Source organism: Panthera uncia (genome assembly GCF_023721935.1).
Source record: "Panthera uncia isolate 11264 chromosome B2 unlocalized genomic scaffold, Puncia_PCG_1.0 HiC_scaffold_24, whole genome shotgun sequence".
NCBI classification, from domain to species: domain Eukaryota; kingdom Metazoa; phylum Chordata; class Mammalia; order Carnivora; family Felidae; genus Panthera; species Panthera uncia.
Genome location: NW_026057580.1, coordinates 62,062,066 through 62,073,712, shown reverse-complemented (window position 1 = coordinate 62,073,712; position 11,647 = coordinate 62,062,066). Strand labels below are relative to the sequence as shown.

The following is an 11,647-nucleotide window of genomic DNA, read 5'->3' as shown; positions in this document are numbered from 1 at the left end:
CTTATATAACCACTGATTATAAAACACAAATATATTTCCTTGCTCTGTCAGATAAAAGCATCTGGAAACAAAGATACTCCAGTAGTACAAGCATAGTTAGTGCCCGTATATTAGTTTCTAATAACATTCTTCAATATGAGAACAAGAAATTTCTAGATAAATCAATGATTATAAGACCAGGGAAACAGACAAGTTGGGCCTGGATATCTTATAGTTCCAGAAAGTAGGAAAGTACTAAAACAAACAATAACAACCAAAAAAGGGACTATAATTTAGGAAAAAGTCAAAAGTATACAGGATCCAACAGAAAGAGAGCTCAATGGGAAAGTCAGAACTATTTAAGGGGAAAAAAAAGATTGTATTGGATTATAACCTAGTGTAGAATATAAGTATCCATGAATTCATAATGATATAAACAAATGATTAATAAGTGAGAGAGAAGAGATAAATCTACTATGCAGAATAATTCCAAATAATTTATTCTCCACATTTAAGGCAATTGATGATACTGTCCCATTCAAGAAGGGGCTGCACATAAGTGACTTCCTTCCAAAAAGTAAAGTATGGAAAGAGAAGGAAAAGAGTAACATTACGGTGGAGAAACCTGAAAACACACTGTCAGGCAGTTAATCAAGTGTAACATCAACAGTGATAGGTCACTTTGATATTATGTATCCTCTATAAGTATGTACCATAGTAATGTAAGATGTTAATAACTGCTGAAAGTGGATGTGAGGTAGATGGTAATTCTCTGTACTATTTTGAAATTTTACTGTAAATCTAAAACATAAAGGTTATTAGAATAATAATGATGTTGATGATGATGATGCTTGCAGATTTAATACCTAAATGTTTACCTCTCTATTTTCTATTTCCTGAAAAAAATATGGAATTCTGTTCCATGAAAACTTAGAGAATATATCAGACTCATTTCTGGCCTCATTTCTTCTCCTATAGCAGGGTGCTTGACTTCCTCTTCCTGTTTTTTACAGACCTCTTTGCCTTATAAAATTCGAACTATGCAATCTCCCGATCTTCCTCCTCTTTTCTATAGACTGGAAGCTAACTTCTAAAAGGAAAAATAATCACAACACCAAGATGATAAGTAAGACATTTTGACCTGACCTCCATATCATTTGGGTCCCAGATAACTTCCAGTACTTTAGCATGAAGTCTAATTGGATATAATTCATCCCTCTGTATCTTTCATAACCTTTATGCTTTTCTGTAGCCTTTGGATTAGGAGTGCCTCCTTCTCAAAGCCATTGTTTTCATGCCTGCACAGATTTCTTTTCTCCCTAATTTCCTCAGATATCTATTTCATCAAAATCTCTTCTATCTCCCATGTAGTCACCTAGTTTTTCTACTTACTGTTTCTTCAATTTATAACATCATCCGAAGATATTTATCCAATAAAATCAACCAAACAATAGCAATGATAAACACATATATTATCTCCACTTCTCATTTCCTTTTCATTGGTTGTCTTACTGCATTTTGCCTTTCCTGAAGAAAAAATGACAATGTTGTTGCCTTTGCCATCATTTGTCTCTAAAGTTCTAAGGTCAATGACTAATATATATATTTTTTATTTTAATTGCTCTGAGACTTATGGTACTGTTTCTATTCCCAACTTTAAACTCTTTTCCCTGTCACTTAGTTGACATTATTTATTAATTCGCCTTCATAATAATTGTGATGGTGGGTATAAAAATTAGGGCAGGGGGAGCCTGGGTGGCTCAGTCAGCTAAGCATCCAACTTTGGCTCAGGTCATGATCTCGTGGTTGGGCTCGTGAGGTTGAGCCTTGTGTTGGGCTCTGTGCTGATAGCTCCGAGCCTGGAACCTGCTTTGGATTCTGTGTCTCCCTCTCTGCCCCTCCTTTGCTCACTCTCTCTCTGTCTCTCCCTCTTCCTCTCTCTCTCTCTCTCTCTCTCTCTCTCTCTCACACACACACACACCAATAATAGACATTAAGAAAAAAACAAAAACAAAAACAAAAAAAACTAACGTTTCTGCCCCTGGATGCTGCTGAGTAAGCATCGTTAAAGTCTCTCCCCTGCCCCAACTGCCGTCATGTCTAAGTCAGAGACTCCTAAAGATGCTGAACAGCTGTAGAAGTTTTTCATCAGAGGTTTGAACTTTGAAGCAACCGATGAGAGTCTGAGGAGCGATTTTGAGCAATGGGGAATGCTTACGGACAGTGTGGTAATGAGAGTTCCAAATGCCAAGTGCTCCAGAGGCTTTGGGTTTGTCACCTATGCCACTGTGGATGAGATGGATGCAGCCATGAGTGCAGGGCCACACAAGGTGGATGGAAGAGTTGTAGAACCAAAGAGGGCTGTCTCCAGAGAAGATTCTCAAAGACCTGGTGCCCACTTAACTATGAAAAAAAATTTTGAAGGTGGCATTAAAGAAGACACTGAAGAACATCGTCTGAGAGACTATTTTGAACAGTATGGGAAAACCAAAGTGATTGAAATCAAGACTGACCAAGGCAGTGGCAAAAGACAGGCTTTACTTTTGTAACATTTGATGACCATGAATTTGTAGACAAGACTATCATTCAAAAACACCATACTGTGAATGGCCACAACTGTGAAGTAAGGGAAGTTCCATCTAAGCAAGAGATGGCTGGTGCTTCATCCAGCTGAGGAGGTCAAAGTGGTTCTGGAAACTTTGGTGGTGGCTTTGGAGGTGGTTTTGGTGGGAGTGACAACCTTGGTTGTGGAGGAAACATCAGTAGGTGAGGTGGCTTTGGTGGCAGTCAAGGTGGTGGTGAATAATGGTGGCTGTGGGGATGGCTATAACAGATTTGGTAATGATGGAAGCAACTTTGGAAGTGGTGAAGCTGTAATGATTTTCGCAATTACAACAATCAATCTTCAAATTTTGGACCCATTAAAGGAGGAAATTTTGGAGGCAGAAGCTCTGCCTCCTATGCTGGTGGAGGCCAATACTTTGCCAAACCACAAAACCAAGGTGGTTATGGCAGTTCCAGCAGCAGCAGTAGCTATGGCAGTGACAGAAGATTTTAATTACTGGCGGGACACAAAGCTTAGGAGGAGAGGAGAGCCAGAGAAGTGACAGAGAAGGCACAGGTTATAACACATTTGTCAACTCAGCCAAGCACAGTGGTGGCAGGGCCTAGCTGCTACAAAGAAGACATGTTTTAGACAAAACTCATGTGTATGGACAAAAAACTCGAGGGCTAAATTTGTGACTAATTGTATAACAGGTTTAGTTTCTGTTCAATGGAAAGTGTAAAGCATTCCAACAAAGGGTTTTAATGTAGATTTTTTTGCTCCCATGCTGTTGATTGCTAAATGTAATAGTCTGATCATGACTCTGAATAAATGTGCCTTTTTAAATAAATAAATAAATAAATAAATATATAAATAATACAAATTTAAAAATCAGGGTAGGATAATAGAAAGTGATTAAACAGTGAGATTTTTAGAAAAGATGGTAAAAATATAATTCTCTCGGGTAAATTTGAGCAAAGATTAAGCCATACAATGATATGAAGATATGTGAGAGGGCTATTTAGGGCATACCATACAGGAGGTGCTAAAGTACTGAAGCAGAACCAAATCTGGAATAATCTAGTGATAAACAATAAGACGGCCAATGTTGTCAGGGTTCATGAGCTAGAGTCAGGCACAGGATAAAGGGACAAAAGATCAGAGAGATATAAAGGGACAAGATGATTGGTGGGACTTTACATGGCAGGAACATAATAGTTTATTGTCTTTTGAATGTGATGGAGATAGAATTCTTTTAAAAGATAATCTAAGCTATATACAAAATTGACTGTAGTGAGATGAAAAATAGAGACAGAGATTTGGTTGGAGGCCATTGCTATAGCCTAGCTGAGATGACGGTAGTGAGGTAGAGAAACCGAGATATCCCTAGCTTCATAATTTAAGAAATGTGCATGTTAAAAGTATTTATTTTTTAATTCATAGTAAATTTTTAAAGACTCGATGGACAAATACACATTAAACAAACTGTATAACATTTTACCACTATAGATACAAGTAGAAATATGGCAGAATTAAAAAATGAAACTGAATTATATATTATATTTTGTGCACATAAAATATTTTTGTATAATATCATAGGAATTTTTCCTCCAAATATAAGCTAACAAACTTTCCTAATGTAGACAACCACTATACTAATGTATACTGTGTATACTAATGTTTACTATGCCTGTTTCAGTATTGCTTATAATTAACTGGTATGTTAAAAGTATCTTAGGATAAATCAATTTGAACCATTATATGAAAGTGTCCATTGTCAAATGCAAGAAATTTATCTGTAAATATAAACATTTCAATAATATGATTATTCAGAAACAAAGGAAATAGAATAAGAACATTTTTGCCTTCACAGTGTAATACAAAATGAAAATCGAAGAACATATTTTACTTTCTAAAATCTTTGCACTGATAAAATTATATCACTTAATGATTTTTTTCTGTTAATGTGAAATGGGTTAATATTTTCTTGATAACTTATAAACTTTCTTTTTCTATTAGGTTTTTCTTTTATTACAAAGAAGCTAACAGCAGGTGAAATTTTTCACAGTAAATATATGAACACAAGAACTTTTTTTTTGTATTTTTTTTTCTCTATCACAAACTACCGTCCTAGTGGGAAACTTTTATGAATTTTTCAATTAATCTTTTCAGAATTATTTGATTTCTTCTATTTCAAAGAAGACTTCCTCACCCGTCATTATTTAAGAAATATAAACCAAGGGACTTTATTAAATTTTAGCTTTAGCACTGCAGGAGTGTACCTCGTATTGATTTGGAGTTTGAGTAATAGGAATGTGATGCGTTAGAACATTGTTGTAGGGGTCACGATGCGAGAGGAGTTGGTAAAACAATATTAAGTCCTCAACTTTCCTGTATTATTTCAAAGTTTATATATATTTTTGGTAATCTCTACACCCAACACAGGGCCTAAACCCATGGCCCGGGGATCAAGTTTTGCATGCTCTTCTGAGTGAGCCAGCCAGGCACCCCTCCTACGTTGTTTCAGAAAAAAAAAAAAAAAAAAAAAAAGAAGAAGAAGAAGAAGAAAAAAAGAAAGAAAAACAAACAAAAAACATCTAGCATTCTATCTTTTACCTCCTATTTAATATACATACATGCATTCATGCATATATATATTTTTTTATTTTATAACTGAAAAGTATGGTAACTATGCTAGTGAAGAAAATGTAGCTACCTTTCCCATTGCGTTCCCCTTGTTACATCCTGCTTCATGCTTTTCTGATCTCTCCACTGAACAGTAAATTCTGACCTGAGGAATCCTTTGTCCTCCAGATACCAGGTATACTGCTATAGGTTTGAGTAATTTTGAAATATATTTAATTTCAGTCTTTTAGGATTTAATTTAATGAAAACTAATAAACCCAATAAATCCTATGCTGGGAACTGACTCTAAAATATTTGATTTTATGAAGGGGAAAATTTCTATAGCAAAGACTCTCCTAAGCATCTTAAGACGTTTCTTACATTCAGTTTATCATTAATAAATAATCTCATTTATGTGCTAACACTTTTATTTTGTGAAGACTTATTTGAAACACAAATATTCATTAATCTGAATTTAAAGAAGTATTGTCAAGATTTTTTTTTTTTTTTTTTGGTTTGCATTATTTTCAGCATCAGGTCATGGTATAGATTTATTGTTCAAATTGAGTTCACTGAACTGTAAAGTGTGGGTGTGTATTTGAGAGCTGTTAGAAAAGGTTTTCTGCATAAATGCCTGTAGGAGCAATCTGTTCATGTTCAAAATATCATTCCCTTTTCTCTTCTCCTATTTTCCACATATTCTGTGCTTTATTTCTTTCAATATCACTCATTCAAAATATAAGGATTACTTCACAATTCTCAAGAGAATTTCTTCAACACTTTACTACTTTCACTGGCTTTGTTAGCTATATTATTTCCTATCATAACTCATCTGAATATTGATTTACTTCTAAATTTGAATTTTAGCACCTGAGTTTGCCAAAGAAATGTTTTATCTGAAAATTTATTTACTGGGTTCTTGATACAGGTCAAACAGTAAACATGCTACTTTTGTGTTGTTGGTGTCATGAACATTTTATAAACTTTTATTATATAAAAATCATACAATAAACACATTGAAATGGCCTGGAATTTGATAATTCACCTAAGCAATAGGTAAAATCATCAATCCTACAGGTAAAATTAAAATAAATATTTGGCTGACTATAAAAAAAATCTATGCAGTGATACTAATTCCCTTAGTAAAAATTCCGTTCACACTGCAGATACCACATTTTGGTAGATTGCACCACTCTCTCTTACTTGCTCAGTCAAAACCTCTTTGTCATTCCAAATACCTATGTCACTTTGCCTCAGCCATAATATCTAAACCACCAATATTGCTGCCCTTGCAACATTCATTAAACTGTTTACTTTCCTATATCTCCTGTATACCAATCCATGCTGCAATCATTTCCCACTGAGACGTTTAAAAAACTCTTCTAATTGATCTCTTTCCTACAATGTTGCTGTACCGCAACACACTTTCCAAATATCAGGCAGAATGATCTCCAGATCAAATTAAAATTATTAAAAAGGTGATTGATTCTCAGTTTCCTTCTCAAATGTCATCACATAGAGGTGGTCTGTTTGACTACCCAGTATAAAATTGTCTTCCCACTTTTATTTTCTAATAAACATGTTTATGAGTCAAGAGTACATTGTTTCTCAGTCTTATATACTTAGTTTATTAAAAGATAATTTTCCATAAAAGTTAAAATCATGACTCTTATACAAATATAAAAATGAACATAAGCTAAAGATTTTTTTTTTTAATTTTTTTTTCAACGTTTTTTATTTATTTTTGGGACAGAGAGAGACAGAGCATGAACAGGGGGGGGGCAGAGAGAGAGGGAGACACAGAATCGGAAACAGGCTCCAGGCTCCGAGCCATCAGCCCAGAGCCTGACGCGGGGCTCGAACTCACGGACCGCGAGATCGTGACCTGGCTGAAGTCGGACGCTTAACCGACTGCGCCACCCAGGCGCCCCAGCTAAAGATTTTTGATTATACTCATCAATAGAAGGAAATAGAAGTTGTAACTGCTTCAAAAGAGAATCTGAAGAACAGATACATTTATAGTTCAGTAATATATGAACAAACATGGAAATGGAGACAAAACTAGTTTCCCATAGGGTGAGAGGACAGGTACATCTTTTTCAGTTACCTACTGCTAATAAAGATGCAAAAGAGCTTGTAAAAAAAAAAAAGGAAAGGAAAGGAAAGGAAAGGGAAAAGAAAAGAAAAGAAAAGAAAAGAAAAGAAAAGAAAAAAAAAAAGAAAATCTATGCAAAGGGATAGAATCACCTAACCTGAAAGTGTGTGCTGAGTATAGAAATGCATAGGTTTCAATGAAGCACAAATTTCTCCCTATACCAAAATAATGCCTCATCAATAGCTGGCACACACAAAATACCACGACTTTTTGAGAGATTTCTTCTCTTATGGGATAGTCTAAAATTTATTCAATATTTGCAATATCTTTGGTCATTTACAGTGATGAGATGACTTATAAATATTTTTTCCATTTAAGTTCTTTTGAAAAAGAAAAAAAAAACAAGTTTTGTAAACTTACATTAAACCAACTATGAACCATATCAGATAATTTAGAAACTGAAATAGTCTTTATGAGTAATTTAGTGTAATTGTTCTTTTGTCAGAAAAGTGTTAATTTACAACTAGTTACACAGGTGTTATATTTATGTCCATACTTGTATCTTGTAAAATGAATAACCGAATGATATTTACACTATTAGACAACATTTCAATTTTTGATCACCTATAATAGTTATCCTATTAAAAAACTGTCAGGCATTTACATAATTCATTTATTTTATATATTAATGAAACATATCCCTAAGCATCATGTTATGTGAGCTGCTGAATTAACCAATCATGGAACTTTCTTACTTCTGAATTTGCTGTTAGGTAGCCCAATATCATATTGGATTTGTTCACTGAGGTTTTTATTTTTTGCCACTTAACTTCCACTCTACACCATCATAATTATTATATCATTTAACACAGATATAATAAATTCATGCCATGGGATATAATGTGGAAATATAAGTGAATGGAAGAAAAAAAAACATGACAATGACAGGTTCAAAGATATACAAATATGGCTTTTGTCTCCTAATTAGCCTTCCAAAAGTGGAAGTAATCATAAAAGTTAGAATTTGAATATCTATTGTGCTAAATAAGATTTCCAACCTAATTCTTAATCTAACTTGATGGAAAATGATTTGCCCAAAGTCATATGGGCTTTTTTTTAAAGTTTATTTATTTTTGAGACCGAGAGAGACAGAGCATGAACGGGGGAGGGGCAGAGAGAGAGGGAGACACAGAATCAGAAGCAGGCTCCAGGCTCTGAGCCATCAGCCCAGAGCCCGATGCGGGGCTCGAAGTCACAGACCGAGAGATCGTGACCTGAGCTGAAGTCGGATGCTTAACCGACTGAGCCACCCAGGCGCCCCTTTATGGGCTTTCTTTGATGGAACAGATACATAAACTCATACATGTTTGGCTCATACCTTCTCTGGCCTTAACTTTTCATTTTAACACACTGAGAAATATTTACAGCGTTTGAAAAAAGTCTTGAATGATGGGCTTTCAACAGATTTCAGTGAAAGAGTGGGGTATTATTTAGATCACAATACTGTAACTAGCTGTAAAATTTTTGGTCTGTCCTTAGCTCTCTTAACATTTGCTCAATAAATAGATAAAACTGCCAATGTCATCTCTGTCCAGACAGGGGTTATATATAAACCCTGTTCTCAGAGTTTATAAACCTAATGCTTACAAAGCAGTTTTTTTAAAAAGTTGCATTGTGTGGATGATTTGTGAGAACAAAATAGTCTTAATTGTTAAAGTGTATTTTTAATAAAAGATATATCATGATTACTCTTCAAACTAAATGAACTCATGAAAATTATCATATTCAACTCATTAATTGAGGTGGGAATTAGCAAGATGTTAAAATTACCTCAGGGAGCATTTGAAAAAGTAGATACATATAAGGCAATTTACTAGATTGCTGAATTAGATTAAAAACTGGTTAATGTCTAACAAAGCCACAAAATATAACCTGCAAAGTATTTTGTTTTAGTGGAAATAAATTATTTTTAAATCTATAGGACGAAAATCTATACATTAAGATCTTCTCCTTCAGTTGTAAAATAGCCCAGACAATAGAAAGTCAAGTCCAGAATGCACTTAAAACCACTAGTATTCTCTTTTGCCTATTTCTAAGTTTTGGATAATTTTTATGACAAATTCTAATAACAATTCATAAATAAGTTGCTATCTGTTATTTCAGTCATAATGTTGTCTGCAGAGTGGCTCTTTGTGTCTGCCAGGTAAACTTAGACTCATACTTCAAAACATCTCTCCTGCATTTTACCTTCTCAATGAATCTTTCCCAGAAACCTGCCCCACCTCTACCTTCAGCATGATAGTTTGAGGTACTTCTTTGTGTTTCCATAACAATTGTTGGATGCTTTTATTTTACATTTATGTTATAATTCGTTAAAAACAAATTATATCTTATTTATCATGTATTTCCGGCATTACATAGGTCTGCCACATTATGATACAATTTGGGATTCCAAACAAAACATTTCAGTCATTGAAGTTCTATGGTGGAAAATAAATAGTTGCACACAGGCACTTTACTTCAAATCATAGACATTTGAGAAAATATATTAAATACAAGAGCTCTGAATAATAAATATAATCTGATAGCATTTTGGAAGAGAAGGAAGTTGTGACCCAGAATGGTAAAGGGAGTCACAAAGTCAGTTCAGAGTAGAAGAGACAGATCTAGGATACGAAGCCAAAAACTAGCATAGTATCTATATTTAAGGGGCACATAATCAGTAGAAAAAATAAATAAGCTAGATATGCCAATAGTCTTAAAATTCAGTATTCTTTTCATTGCACTTTAATAATTCAAATAAGGTATATTGGAAAGGTGATATTTAACTTTTTATTTCCTAAACTGAATTGCATTATTAAAACAATAAGGGGGGGGTTCTTTTAAAATATAACTAGATTTCCTATACTTATCTATTTTTGTGTTTAGGTTTACTTTTTCATAATTTATTTCCCAAATAATATTTTTATTTAGATTTTATAAGATATACAAAAAATAAGTAAACCATTTTATGGAGCACCTGGGTGACTCAGTCAGTTAAGCATCTGATTTCGGATCATCTCATGATCTCACAGCTTGTGAATTCGAGCCCCGCTTCAGGCTCTGTGCTGGCAGCTCAGAGCCTGGAGCCTGCTTCAGATTCTGTGTCTCCCTCTCTGTCTGTCCCTTCCCTGGCTGTGCTCTGTCTCTCTCTCTCAAAAATAATAAATGTTAAAAAAAATAAGTAAACCATTTTAGCCACATAAAAAGGTATCAATATTGCACAAGTATGAATACCCATCTATAATTAAAGAAACTAAATAATCTCATATATTAATTTTGTATCTGCTGATTGACAGTGTGTGTTATATATCTCTATAACACACTGTGTGCCACTGCCATGTATGATTTCTTTAGATACAGATTCTAAAAAAGGTACAATAATGTGTTAAAAGGTTATTCTCTTAGTTGTCCACGTAATTTTAAAGTACACTTTGCTTTCATTGATTTATTGCAGCTTCAATAAGATTCATTGACAAGGGAGGTCCTGTGAGGAATAACATTAATCTAAGTTCAAAGAGATACCAGTTCCACCTCCCTGAAATACCCATGATTAGATTTATTCTTGGGGATTATCATATTATTTAAAGACAACAGTTGATTTACTTGACCGGTAAGACACTAACTTTCAACCATTAACATAGATTAGATTAATAGAATAATTGAACCCTAACAGAAATCGTTAGCAAAGACAAACAAACAAACAAACAAACAAACAAAAACACACTGATGTAGATAGTGACATGCTGGGGAAGAGAAGTGGGGAGGGAAAAAAGTCGAATAATTACATAAGAAGCACAATGCCATCAATGATTATATTGTAATCCTGTCACTGTTCTAAGTAGTTTACATACATAAACTTAACTAACATGGTGTCATATATTTTGAACTGATTTATAGAAATTATTAAACATATGTGAAATAAAAAAAATCAGAACAGAGAAATTAGGTATAGGGTTTAAAATAATTTTTCATTAAAACCAACCAATACACATTAGAAATTATATTATTAACAATAATACTAATTTCAAGTGTGAACTATCTTGAATAAATGTAGTAATATTAGGCACAATTGCAAGATAAAATAAATTATATTTAATACATGTAGCAGTATTTTTATGTGAAATAATTGTGAAGTTACAGTGAAACTGAATCATTTACATATTGCTGGTAGGAATGTGAAACAGCACAGCCACTCTGAAAAACAATTTGGCACATTCTTAAGAAAACTAAACATACAGCTACCATTCAACCCAGCTATTATACTCTTGGGCTTTATTCCAGAGAAATGAAAACTTATATTGACATAAAAACTTAAACAACAATATTCATAGCAGCTTTATTCATAATGTCCCAGATAGAAA

General features: G+C 33.8%; 1 pseudogene; it reads left to right on the top strand.

The window, feature by feature from the left end:
* The first annotated feature begins 2,075 nt into the window (after window positions 1-2,075).
* Window positions 2,076-3,236, top strand: LOC125938133 (heterogeneous nuclear ribonucleoprotein A1-like; annotated as a pseudogene).
* The last annotated feature ends 8,411 nt before the right edge of the window (window positions 3,237-11,647 follow it).